This window comes from Pararge aegeria, chromosome 13 (assembly GCF_905163445.1).
Source record: "Pararge aegeria chromosome 13, ilParAegt1.1, whole genome shotgun sequence".
Lineage (NCBI taxonomy): Eukaryota > Metazoa > Arthropoda > Insecta > Lepidoptera > Nymphalidae > Pararge > Pararge aegeria.
Genome location: NC_053192.1, coordinates 17,328,403 through 17,343,016, shown reverse-complemented (window position 1 = coordinate 17,343,016; position 14,614 = coordinate 17,328,403). Strand labels below are relative to the sequence as shown.

Here is a 14,614-nt window from a genome sequence, read left to right as displayed (position 1 = left end):
TACTAAAGGTTCCTTCATATTGTGAGATATTCTTCTAAGACATAAGAGATAGTACCTAGTAGTAGAAGCTTTTTGTGACAGAGGTCCTCCGATAAAGTACCATCGACATGCTTATTTGTGCCGCTAAGCAGCATTGTTGCATTGCTGTGTTTCGGTGTGAAGGGCGTGGTTGCCTGTGTTATTTCAGGCACATAAGTCTTAACACCTACTCTTCAAATTGATGGACCCAGGGCGGCATGTTGCAGGACGTGTTTCTTGCATGCCCTGCTGCTCTGTTAATAGGCGATGATTTTCTACTTACCATTAGGTGGGCCATCTCGGAAGATTCATAGATACTTAGCCCGCATAACCTCGGCACGTAACTATTGCCACTTGAAGTTGTGCCAATTTATCAAAGGTCTTTTGCGACAAAATGCCAAACAAATTATATTAATCAAGCAGTAGCTACCAGCTAAGAAAAACAAAAATGTAACCAAAAAAAACAAAATTTAGCTGCAAGAATGCCTGAGATAGTATCCCAATGGACACGCTCTTAGAAAGTTTCCTTAACTTTCCTCAACTTATATATATAGGTCGAACTCGCATCAACGGTTTTGCATCCAAAAATAAAATATTTTAATTTTATTATTTTACCAGTGGTATTAGCCTAGTGAGAAAGGCTTCGGTTTTCCTCTCTTGGAGACCGAGTTTGGGCCCAGGCACGCACCTTTTCAAAGTTATGTGCGTTTTTAATTGAAGGAATTTAATTATAATTACTTTAAATGATGAAGGAAAACATCGTGAGGAAACCTGTATGCCTGAGAGTTCTCCATAATGTTCACACGGCATGTGAATTCTACCAATCCGCACTTGGCGAGCGTGGCCTAAACTCTTCTCATTCTGAGATGAATTGAACAAGAAGTAAAAATTTTTGGAGCTGACCGTTGAACGTTGTTAAGGGCGATACTTCTGCTTAGAGTAATTTGTTCTCCATAGACGACTGATGTCGTACAAAAAGCAATTGCAATGTGTACAAACCCTAAGTGCGCGTGCTGTTATCATAGCTTTATATCTATGAGCAACGAATGTAAGTAATTAGAATTATGTACTACCCGACAACATTATTAACTGAAGAGAGGTGTATTTTTTAATATGGCAATTTTTTTTAATACATCCGAGGGAAAGTTTATCTTGGCAAAATTCAAATTTTTATTTAAAAGCCTAAAATGAAATAAAGCTTTGTGTTAAGACTATTCTAAATTTAGCTAATGTAACACTAGTGGTAGTATACAAAAATACATTGTAACAACAGTAGTAATTGCGAAACTACTTTCGTTAGTAAGTACATAATATTCAAATATTTTTTTACTAGAGCGACCATGACTGTTTCTTACGTACCGGATTCTACCCTACTTCATTACTTTGACGAATAGTATAACAATTGTGTAGGTATTTACTAGCTCGCCGTTGGAAGATTATACAAAAGGCCACCATGAATGAATGAATGAATACACTTTTATTGTACACCAAAGAAACAAAATAGTTACAGAGATATAAATACATATCAAGAGAGTACAATTTGGTGGCCTTATAAAAAACATAGAAAAGAGGTAGGTGGTGCAATAAATAAGATTTAAAATTATACAAATATATATATATATATATATATATATATATATATAAATATATTGCATATAAATACAAATAAAACCATGTTTGAATAGTGGACTAAAAAGAAAAAGGGGCCAACTGCAGAGTGAATAACTGCAGGCTTAGGGAAGCTGCCATGCTGTGGTTTGCTTCTAGAAGACAAACAGTAGGTACTCTGTTTAGCCGCACTTGAATTTGAGCACATTATTTCCAAGCGGGTGGCATAGAATATCTGGTATAAGATAGCAGAATAGGTGCGGGAAATCCAGAATAAATTATGGCGAATTCCGTGTGTGAAAACACCAAAGCTGTTTGGGGCAGGTCACATCGATGCGTGCATCTGTTTGAGTGAGCCGCTTCGAACTTTTTTTCGTAGTTTTCATCATTATCATCACCAACCCATTACCGGTTTACTACACGACACAGGTCTCCTCTCAGAATCAAAAGGTCTAAGCCGTAGTCTACCACCCTGGCCAAGTGCGGATTGGTAGATTTCACACGCTCTTGAGAATATTATGGAGAACTCTTGGGCATGCAGGTTTCCTCAAGATATTTTCCTTCAACGTCAAAGCGAGCGATATTTTAATTTCTTAAATTAAAAACGCACATAACTCCGAAATGTCAGTGGTGCGTGCCGGAGCACCTTATTGCAGTAGTTAATTCATACTGTGGTTTCGAAACTGCTATAATATTATATTTACTGTGTCTGTGATCGACGTTTTCTTAGTGCGTGTTTAACGCCTGGTGAAAATTAGTAGCAATTTCATTGGCAGGCAATTTAAGTATTAAAAAATAATAAACTTTAGTCCTAACCTAATTATCTTAGTTCTAGGTAGTGCGAAAAGAGCCGGATGATATAACATTAACTGTAAAGTGTACTATTATAGTATAACACAAGAGTTGCAATTTTTGAACAAGCCCGTCGCACGCCGACTCGCATTTAAGCAACGGAGTCAATAGTAAAAAGACCAGATGAATTTGCAAAAGCAGGCACAGGAGAAAACAGTCAGGTCTTATATATATACCCAAAAACCTGGCGCAACTTACCCTAACTAACTAGTTCAACCAAGTAGGGTCGCTGCCTACTTCGCCAATCGGCTGGCAAACTTGCAGCACACCAGACCGTAACAGATCAACTGTTTTTTTTTTTGTTTTTGTTTGCCCCTGACTGAAATCTGACCTTGCGTTAAGTGATGATGCAGTGTAATATGGTAGCTGGCTAAACTGATATGAGTATACCAGTTATATTAACCCCATAATTCTATTATCGGTTACTATTCGGTCAAATCGGTTCGCGGCACTAACTAGCCATGGCTGAAGATCAACCTACTTAATATTATAAATGCGAAAGTTTCTATGGATGTTTGTTAATCTTTCACGGAAAAACTACAGAACCGATTTGACCGGATTTTGAAATGGAGATAAATTATACCCTAGAATAACAGATGGGCTGCTTTTTATCCCGGCAAAATGTACGGTTCCCGCAGGATTCATAAAAAATCAAAACATCGCGAACAGAACGGCTGGCAAAAGCTGGTTAACCATATATAACAGCATAACACAAGACCACAACACAGAAAATTTAGAACCCGGGACCTGTGCTTATAACACAACCGGTCGTCAAATATAAAAAGGTCGTTAATGTTTTACCCTATATACCTAGGTTTTTTACTAATATAACCAAAATGAAACAGCTCGTGTACCTACATGCCTATGTTTTCGGTCCCCGAGGTCGAGGATTACTGGACGAAACGCGCTCATGTTTGCCCAAGGCTTAGCCAACCGTGGAGACGACCTCCAAATGTCGGAAGTACTTACCTATCAAGTAATTACTTTACATTAAAATGGAGCTGCGGTGAACGCTGCGAACGGTGACGCAGTGAGAACACAATAGATACATTGTTTAATAAAATATCCACTGTCTCTGAGCTGTTTAAATAGTTACTTAAATACCTTATCCATTAGTGATCTTTGACGTTTTCTACAGATTATATACACTAAACCGCTACTATCGTATATATAAATAAATAAATACTACGACAATACACACATCGCCATCTAGCCCCAAAGTAAGCGTAGCATGTGTTATGGGTACTAAGATGACTGATGAATATTTTTATGAATAATATACATAAATACTTATAATATAAAGATAAACACCCTGAAAAACACTTATGTTCATCACACAAACATTTTCCAGTTGTGGGAATCGAACCGACGGCCTTGGACTCAGAAAGCAGGGTCGCTGCCCACTGCGCCAGTCGGCCGTCATATTATATGCATGTAGTAGGAGGAAGTTTTTATTTTTATAGTTAATACTAGGTGATATATGAGGTGTTCGATTTCACTTTCGGGGGTCGAGTTTGAATCCCAGCACCTCTAAGCGTAAGTTCTGTGTCGAAGCAATTAAAAATATCACTCGCTTCAACGGTGAAGGAAAACATCGTGAGGAAACCTGCATGCTTGAGAGTTTTACATAACGTTCTCAAAGGTATTATGTATACTCTAAGTATTAATGTATATTATTCATAAAAATATTCATCTGTCTGTCTTAGTACCCATAACACAAGCTACGCTTACTTTGGGGCTAGATGGCGATGTGTGCGTTGTCGTAATATATATATTTATATTTATTGAAAGGTGTGTGGAGTCCACCAATCCGCACTGGGCCAGCGTGGTGTACTACAGCCTTAACCTCTTCTCATTATGGGAGGAGACCCGTGCCCTGTAGTGGGCCGGTAGTGGGTTGATACGATGATGATGATGATGATGCCCACGTTCTTCGTCCGCGTTTATTAGGTACGGGTTTTTCAAATTTTTTTTTCCTGGGATATATATAAGCCCTTGTTACTCTCCGTTCTTGCAACTAATTCTATGCTAAAAATCGATATCGGTTCCTTAGTTAGAGCGTTAAGGACAAACAAACACACTTTTGCATTTATAATATTAGTAAGAAAGTAAGAATTGACAGTCCAAGCCAACAAATTTTTATCGTTGTTAGTTATTACATTGATTGGTCCTTAGAATAATTATTTCAGTCAGTCAAAGGATCTTTTCTTGGTATTCATCTCACCAATTTTTCAACTATTTTATAGATAGGGAAAGACCCGGTTGTTGATTTTCGGTCAAGTTTCTTCCTCATTTTGAAATGGGTTTTCTCTTTAGACTATTTTTTAAAATGGCCTTCTACTTAAAGGTAAATTATTCAACGTGTAAATGAAAACCGAAATAATAGTTCAGAAGCTTTAGGGGTACATTATTGACTGTCTCTGAGACTGAGGCATAGTTTTAACCGAAAGAAATGAGATTCAGCCCCAAGATCATATGCAAAAGTAAGATCACGGGACTCCAGACACTTTATTATTTAAGCTTTTTCCAAGAAAGTAATGTTTTAAGGATTTTGTAAATAAGTTTATACTTTCTTTTTCTTTGATATGTTCCGGAATTTTTTGTAAATTTTGGTGCACATGGGGTTGGGGCCGGTGCTGTGGATTTTTAAGTTGTGTTTGCGCATGCGACGCTATGGATCCTGCCGAGCCATGTTCAGAGTTTAAAAAAATCTGGATGTTTTCTTACAAATTTGCATGTTTCTATTATGTTTATGCAAGGCAGGGTCAATATTTTTAACGATATAAAAGTAGGTTAATAGAGTTAACAACATTATCCGTCGATGCTGATATTGAGGTAGGTATGAAATTTTAACACACGCCAGGTCAAACTCAAAACATGGAGTAGATTAAAAAAAACTACTATTATGATTCATACAGTGAATGTAGGATATAATGATATTCAATAATTTCAAAATAAACTCAGCCTTCGTATCGATACGCTCCGATTAGGTATTAAAAAAACAAAGTGCTACAGCTGTCACTTGGCAAGTTGGCGTAGAAAATTGGTTTAACACACTCACTACTCATTTATTATTGTGGTGTTGACTGTTGTTCAATGTTCAGTAACCCACTCGAATGCGCGCGCGCCGGTCGCGGTCGATCAAATTAAAGATGGCCGAACTCTCGTATTAATCGATTCGTAAATTAAATTTTCATTATTTTTGATAACTAATTTTGGTGATAATAGTTTCGGTGATCGTATTGTGACTGGATTTTTTAAGGAAAAGTAAGGTGGGTTTTTTAATTTGTATGAATCGTTCAGGAAACAAGCATTTTTTTTTAACTAAGAAGGTAGTTCAAAATGTAGTTTATATTTATAATATTTCCCAAAAATTTATAATTAATTTATATTTGTTAAATTTTCAATTAGGTATAATGAGTAATTTTGAAATGCGGCGTTTATTTTTTGGACAGACGGCTAAAAATCTCTGCTTTTTTAATTTTATCTAATATATATAATAGTACATAATTAAATAGTTTATTGGATTATTGATTATGTGTTCCTACCTAATTGGAATTTTACAGTTTGCAATGTGAATTCATAAATTAGGACTGTAGCGAAATGTTGTTTGATAAGAACGCATAAATATACTATTACCACAGAGAGAAGTATATAAAAAGCGGTGATGGCCCAGTGAGTAAGTCACTTTCGGAGGGCCCTGGCCGGTTCGAATCTCGGCATTCATCTCTACCTTTTCGAAGTTATGTGCGTTTTTAAGCAATTAAAGTATCACTTGCTTCAACGGTGGAGAAAAAACATCGTGAGAGTGAGTGAAAGGTGTGTGGAGTCCACCAATTCGCACTGGGCCAGCGTAGTGGCCATAACCCCCCACCCCCTCATTGTGGGAGGAGACCCGCACCCTGTAGTGGGCCGCTAATAGATTAATATGTTGATATGATTATGGTAATGATGAAAGGAGTATAATCATATAGAGGTTAGTCGAAGCCCTAGATCTAAGGCAGGGCATTCGTGCGAAGAAGGGCGAGGAAGGACCCTTCCTTGCTTTATTAGTAAGGGACCTACAGTCTACATAGCCTCTATACACTGTCGCGATATCTAAATATTGGCATTTACCAAGGTATCAAAGACGACGCCATGGGAACGCATTCGCGCACAAGCGCGACGATTTTAATTTTAAAATAATATTTACCTTTTAATAATGCTGCGACACAGTTTATACTACTGCAACACTTATCGTGGCACCATGTTTATTGTGTCAATTCTGTACCCTTACCAAAATTCTGAATAAATAAATAAAATACCTATGCTATCCAACTGATCAATTATTGGCATAGGTACTCAAAACGCTGTCGCTAATGCCTTCGGATTTCTAGACTTAGCCGTTGGACTAATTAAGTCCTGGGCGTTTATTTTTCGTCGGGACTTACTGACTTAACCCCACAGTGTTCCTACTCACCGCTTAGGGTGACGACTCGTGGCGATCAACTTATGGGACAAGACAGTCAGTACCTAGTTGTTTTTTTTTTGTTGTTTTTTTCAGATAGCATAGTGTTCGCGAGATTAAATTAAAAACTCGTTTAAAATCAGATCAAGCAAGGTAACCTACCTTCGTCTGATTCATTCTATTTTATTTCCATAACTTTGTATGCACAGTTATTAAACAGGTATGATATTTTAATATTGTGATCTATAACAATATATCTACATAAGTAAGCAGTCGTTTAGCTCGCGTCCAAAAGGACTTAAATATATAATATACTTACGGCATATTTACGCTCCTGCGATCAACTGCCCGTCGCTTACCTGTTTGGGAAGACAACCTTACCGATACCAAATATCGGATAACCAAGGAAAAGGATAAATAAGGAACACCAAGGATCTCTTTATTACAATTTACGCATAACGATAGAAGAAATGAAACTGCAGCGGTAATAACAAAATACTTTATTAACGTACCCATCTTAGCTCACTCGCCGCGCTGTGATATCATCGATCTTCGCTTGTGTATAGCGATAGTTAGAGCAACACAGGTGATGATTAAACTTGAAAGATAGATAGTTACGCAGCACAGTTATGGTTATACTTGGAAGATAGATACACCATCGCTTGTAAAGAAACACGTCCTGTAAAGTGCCGCCGTGTGCCAATAAAGCTGAGGCGTGCGCCGCGTTGGTTACCTTATGTGCCTTTATTTACACCGGCAACCACACCTTTCAAACCAGAACCTATGCAGCTTGGCGGCAGAAATAAGTATGTAGTACTTCCGGTACAACCTCTGTCATAAAAAGCTTTAATACTTTAGATAAAATCATCCATATCATCCTCGGTTGTCAAGATATTCTCCCACAACTCGGCGTAGGCCGAGTTGTGGGAGATACCTTAGATAGAAGAAGTGTAACACCTGTAACACCGCTGCAAAGTTATCGGAATGCTGCAAGTTGGCACTGTCATTCGTACCTACCTCTACTTATCATAATTAAACCAAAACTTTTAACTTCATTAGAAAGTCGTCGTTGGGTATCCGATCAAGTATTTCTCTACAAAATTTTAAATAATAAAATCAACTGTCCAAATATTTTGACCAAAATTAAATTTACTGTTCCGCGTAAAAATGCGCGCCTCGGTAACTTCAAACCGTTCGTTGGCAAGTTGTATAGAACTAATTTGGGCGCTCACAGTATCCTGGCTAGGATTTGCACAACAGGCTATTCCAAACTACTCGTGCCGACATCCACTCATGTTCTCTTCAGCAATACAAAAAAATTCTGCAACAATATATTAGTATTTAGTACAGCTAGTAGATAATTGCCTCGTACATTTCTGTTTTGTTTTAATTTAAGTTATGTTTTTGTTTCCTGTTTTAACTTCATCATACAGTGTTTCCTTCGTTACAACAATAATATTATTGTAAACTTGCGAACCCGCACTTGTGTGTTTTATTTTTTTCAGATACGCATGCCGGTTTGTCAGTAATTGGGTTTACACTACAACTTTATGTTTCTCAATTTTGTAGTTCCTAAGCTTGTTTCAGTGTATAATTTGTTGGTGAACCTAATAAATAAATAAAAAAAAAGCCATGGGCCATAAACCTCCCGAGGTTTACAAAGTGATAGACCTGAAAAAATAGTTTTTATAGCCGTTGATTTACGTATTAGGTACCTACTTCACCAAACCAACCCATTACCGGCCCAGGACACGGGTCTCCTCCCACAATGAGAAGAGTTTAAGGCCGTAGTCCACCACGCTGGCCCAGTGCGGATTGGTGGACTTCACACACCTTTGAGAACGTTATGGAGAACTCTCAGGTATGCAGTTTTCTTCACGATGTTTTTCTTCACCGTTCGTGAAAGTGATATTTTAATTGCTTAAGACGCACATGACTTAGAGGTGCGTGCTGGGATTTGAACTCGCACTCCCCGAAAGTGAAGTCGAGCTCCTACCCAATGCGCTATTTCCGCTTCCACGGAGTTTCCACACGGTGTGGAAATACTCGTAAGTATAAATTCTTCAGAATCGAACCTAAAACCTCGTTATCCCTACAAAAATACTAATTACTAGTCGTGCGGCCAACGTTACGTAACACAATATATATGACATAGTAGGTATCGTAACTTGACGTTATCTTGATTGGCGAGGATTTGTTGAGGATCGATTGGAGCCCCTGAAAGATATAGCAGCCTCTTGACCGCCTATCAGCTATCTAAATACAAAGTTGTGTTGATCTAACAATTTAACACTTATTGTTTGTGCGTACAGATTAGATGTGAGGTACTCTTACTTGTAGTACCTACTTTGAAATTAAGAAAAAGATTTGATATGGAAAATTTCTCTAAATAACTTTTTTGACAGGTGAACGTTTTAAACTTGCGGATGCCTGCAACTTTGTCAGCATAGGACCTGTTTATTTTGGCTGGGTATGGCTGGTAATGGGTTACTCTCCCTCCCCCTACTTGGGGGCTCACCATAACCAAATGGTCCTCTTGTTGGCTTTGCTAGACGCCCGGGTAACCTACCGTTGTATAGTCCTATTATAGTATAAAGGATTACGTAAACGATAAAAAAGCTTGGGTGTACACAATTGCTCTAACCAGGTTGCTTCTTAAATATTTTCTAATGACAATGTGAGATGGTGATAACAAAAAGAACACCCGGCTAAGTTTGTTGTGGGCTTCTTCTTAGACCAGGGCGCGATTGGAACCCTCGTAGCTTTAGTTTTAAGTTTACGATTGTAGTTATCGCCATCACTACTCACTGCTATGTACACATTTTGTATATAATAACGCATCAAAGGTGCCACCTATGTGCCTATTTGAATAAAGAAATATTTGACTTTGACTTTGACTTATACTTCCCAGACGTTTCAAGGATGCGGAACGAAAAGTGCGTAGCGTATTTGGAAAATCTGGTCAATGTGAAGTGCATTATAAAAGTAGAAACAAAACAAACGGAGCCACATTCGTATTTATAATATTAGATTGGATGCCAGTGTTTTGTTTTGATTTGTTATTTTTTCACGAAGCAACGGAGGCTGTGGGCTATTTTTGCGGAGAGATATTTCAACATAGGTAGGGCCTTCATATTCCAGAAAGGCCGGAATACACACAAAGTTTGCTGGAAAACAAAAACCATTTTTAAAAAACATATATACCGCTTGACCAGGATTACGGGCGAAACTAAGCTTAAAAAGTAGTTTTATTTAATAATAATTGAAACTACATAATAAAGAGCCAATATTGAAGTCTACCGCTACAGGTCGATGTTGAAAAATACGCTTTTTGCTGATACAGGATGTTGTCCAAACAAGAATTCTTAACCGGTTGTATGTGCTTTTACGCTATTGCAATGTGATGAGATTTTAAGTTTTATTATTGAACGTAATTATTTAAAGCGGCGATAGCGTAGTGGGTAGGAGTTCAACTTCACTTTCGGGTGGCCGAGTTCGAATCCCATCACACACCACTAACTTTTCTAAATTATGTGCCTTTTAAGTAATTAAAAATATCACTTGCTTAAACGATGAAGGAAAACATCATGGGTAAACCTGTTTGCCTGAGAGTTCTACATAATGTTCTCAAAGGTGTGTGGAGTCCACTATCCCGCACTGGTCTAGCGTAGAAGACTACGCCCTTAACCCCTTCTTATTGTGGGAGAAGACCCGTGCTCTTTAGTGGGTTGGCAATGGGTTGATGTGGAGAAAAAAACGTTTGTGCCGTCACGGGACGTAGATATGAAACATCGAATTTGTTTTCAGTAAGTTATTGCAGATATTGCATAATGAAAAGATAAAGCATTACAAATTTGTGCCACAAATAAAAAAAAAATACAACCAAATGTCAAGAATGACTGTTTTATTACAAATTTATTTATTTATTTATTTGGTATCTATGACCCATCAATACACACTACACTATAATAAAAATAGAATAATCAAAAACTAAACTAAATAAAAAAAAAAACTTCCGTTAAATATTATTATACGATATAATAAAAAAAAAAATAGAGATTCGTATCGATCTATTAGTGCTTTCAGAATGTCGTTACTGCTAACCGCGTTCTTTTCATCAAGGCTGCTATTCGATTTCTTTTGATGGCAAAAAAGTCATCAGTATGAGCCAATATTTCTGATGCACTACAATAACGGGGTAAGCCCAACAGCATTCTGAAACCATCATTATACTGAACTCGTAGGGCGTTTAGCGATGCCTGTGTATAGTTGGTCCCCAGGGATCCTGTGTAAAAGGTTTGACGAAAGGCTTTGAACAAACTAACTTTTGCTTCATTGCTACAACAGGCAAACCTGCGGACCAACATATTACAGCGCACCGCCAAAGTTACAAAGTTAATATTCATTTTTATTGTTACTGTATAAGAAATACAAAAATTCAATCATATAGCGTGGCGATGCGTCGCCTGTGTCGCCACGCCAAAAATCTGGTTTACCCTCGCCTATAGATGTTTCACATACAAAAATATTATTATTATTATCGAAATGTATTCTTACGTCCGTGAGCCCATCATATATATGTTTCGAAACTGGCCCACAGGATCGAGAATATTAATTAACGCATAGCTAAATCGAATGTTACCAAATAAGTGTGTTAAACTTTTCACACCGACTGATTAGCATAACAACTTTCCTTCGCTCGGTGAAGTCGGTCTCAGGACGTGAGTCCGTTTGGATATACATAGCTATGTGTAAACCATGTAAGACATGTTTAACGGTAAAATAGGGGTTAATGAATATCAAAAATATTCGATTATATTTGTAATGTTTTGTCATTAAAATTAAATATGTAAATATGTAAGACATATTTAATTTTAAAAACAAAACATTCACATTATATTATTTATTTGAAAGGTTTGACATCAATTAAAGGTTAACCTACTAGTTCTGTCCATTCGTTTAAGGAACCCACCACATTAATCTCTTAACGAACAGCCTTCTTCACAAAATCCAACTCAAGGAGTTATCATTATGAAATACTTTTTTTTTTTTAATTAAAATTAATGACCAAGCAAATGGCCCACCTTATGGTAAGCGGAAAACATCGCCTACAAACATAGCAATACTTTGTAGGGCGTGCAAGGAACACGTGATGCAACGCGCCGCCCTGTGGCCGTCAACCTTAGGCGAAGATTTTAATTCCAGGCCGAGAACTACGCCCTTCAGGCCGGAGCAAAGCATCGCAAAAATGCTGCTTAGCGGCAGCATACTGCCGCTAAGCCGCATTGTAGCAATGCTTGGTGGTAGTACTTACACGGACGAGCTCTGTCAGAAAAAGCCCGCCTACAACTAGAACTGAATGGTTACTGGTAAATGTCCTGGAAAATCCTGTGATACGTCCTCCTGCTGAGTTTTTTTCCGACCTTATCATTTCAAAATAAAACACTGCCGGCATGTCAAGTTATAAAAAAATTATAAATTTAAATTATAATGTTTGCTTATTTCACTTAGAACTAAGAGGGCCACAGTATGGAAAGGTGTGCCTTAATGCCAATAATATATCTACATTTAGATTTTTCATGCAACGTCAGCATTTTTTTTACACATCTCCGAATAAAAATATAACACATCATTTTCAACCCTTTTTATTTAATTTTTATTTATTTATTAGCTTTTCAAGGGAAACAAACAGTACTATTACACATAAAAGTAATGCCGTATTTTTATATCACATAAACCAATGAAGTTTCCACAACTTAGTTATACATAAGTATACGATAACATTAACCACAATTGCTTAGGAATAAGTACCTACAAAGCGAAAATTATAGAAAAAAAAAAATTAAAACAAAAAGAAAAAGAAATAGTTTATTATACTTATTTTGCCATAATAAATTTCCTAAAAGTGCCAATTTTGACATTAAAAATGTACGTCTCACAATATTTGCTGTTGCAAGCATTGCACGCTCGCGACGATACAAAGTTATTTGCCGAATACCTTGTCTTCCATCTAGCCCACGCAAAGGGAGGTTTACGCCTTGCATTTAACCTACGACATGCGAAATCGATATTACTTAGAAGAAGTGGGGAGTCAACTAAATTATTTATTATTTTATATAACAACATTTGCGTTAACACGTTATTTTTCAAAAGAAATTTCCGGCATAGGCCGCTAAACTCATTTGTAGACCCTGTAATAGTACAGGGCTCTACAAATGAGAAGGATTCAGGCCGCAGTCCACCTCGCTGGCCGAGTGCGGATTGGTGGACTTTACATAGGTACTTTTGAGAATATTACCTACTGACAACTCTCAGGCCTGGAGGTTTCCTTATGTATATTCCCTTCTCTTTTACACAACAATTAAGGTAAAGTCCACTAGAAATAAACGAATATGTTTATGCGTTCGGCATATATATTACACTCAACCTTGTAAACTATACCTTACGATATAAGTACATACTTCGCTCAAGACTCGGAAGGGAAGGTAAACCAGTTTTATGAAACGTAAACTATTTATACGATTTGTCCTATTAAAAGTCGATAAGCGCAATTACAATACTAATAATTTAATAAACCATCTACTTTCAATATAGTGTATATTAATTATTCTTCTAGTCAAGTTTGTCATCATTTGATACATATATTGAGGGTGTTGTACAAAAAAACGACATCCGCGATTTTGTGGCGGTGGCCATCTTGGACCGATTTTCATCACACATAGCTAAGAACACTATTAATTTAGCTTTCAAACAAAATGAAAATCGGTTCAACCGTTCGGGAAATACGATGCCACAGCAGAGACACACACAAACAGACATGTCAAACTTAGTTTTTGCATAGAGGGTTAAAAATATGAAATAATTAAGTGGGTATCTAGAAATTTATGACATTCTAGGCATATTCATACTATTAATATTATAAAGGAAAAAGTTGGAAGTCTTTTTCATTTATGTTTTACGTATGTCTGGTTGAAACGTTAAAAAATGTTGTCCGATTTTGAAAAAATGTTGTCCATAAATGCGCAAAGACTACGGAGAAATTTATATTTATGGAAATAATATGAAAAGTTTGAGGCCCTGATTTATAAACAAAGTCCTTATTTTTAGCAAAGGGCGTAGTCGGTGGCCATCGCAGAGGTCTTGCAGTGGTTTGGAAAACCCACCACCAATCGATACACCAACCCGCACTGGAGTGGTGGTCTAAACAAATAGCGTTTCCCATTGCAGAATACCAGTGCCCAGCAGTGGGTACAATGAGGTTGGGAATGGTGATGAAATGTTAATAATTATAACACAAATAATATTTTTTTATTTATGCCATTTTACTACAATCATAACATACGTATTCTAGCCCTGACTTCCAAACCAGGTTTCTCGGAAGTTAGCTCGTTAGTTAGATATGTAAAAGGAAAAACAAACAGGAAAATATAATTATTTTTACTATACATAATTTTCGACAGCCTTTTGGCGCAGTGTGCAGCGACTAGTGTTGCCCAAATGCAAGAACAAGACGAGACTTAGCCAGTCTTGGTCTTGGTCTTGCGCCAATACACCTGGTCTTGGTCTTGGTCTTGGTCTTGCGCTCCCAGTCTTGGTCTTGGTCTTGGTCTTGCAGCAAGAGTCTTGCAATTACCTATTAGTCTATTACTATTTATTAAAGTTTACTTTAAATCTTAGAAAAACGTATTA

The 14,614-nt window shown here is 37.2% G+C and overlaps 1 protein-coding gene across 2 annotated transcripts in view; it reads left to right on the top strand.

The window, feature by feature from the left end:
* The first annotated feature begins 5,595 nt into the window (after window positions 1-5,595).
* Window positions 5,596-14,614, top strand: part of LOC120628641 (cationic amino acid transporter 3) — a 43,425-nt gene continuing 34,406 nt past the window's right edge. Inside the window, exon 1 of one of the 2 annotated variants that reach the window (XM_039897176.1) lies at window positions 5,596-5,745. The gene's annotated coding sequence lies outside the window, so the exon portion shown is untranslated. Of the gene's footprint in view, window positions 5,751-14,614 lie in introns of both variants that reach the window. The other variant, XM_039897175.1, reaches the window with a different exon arrangement.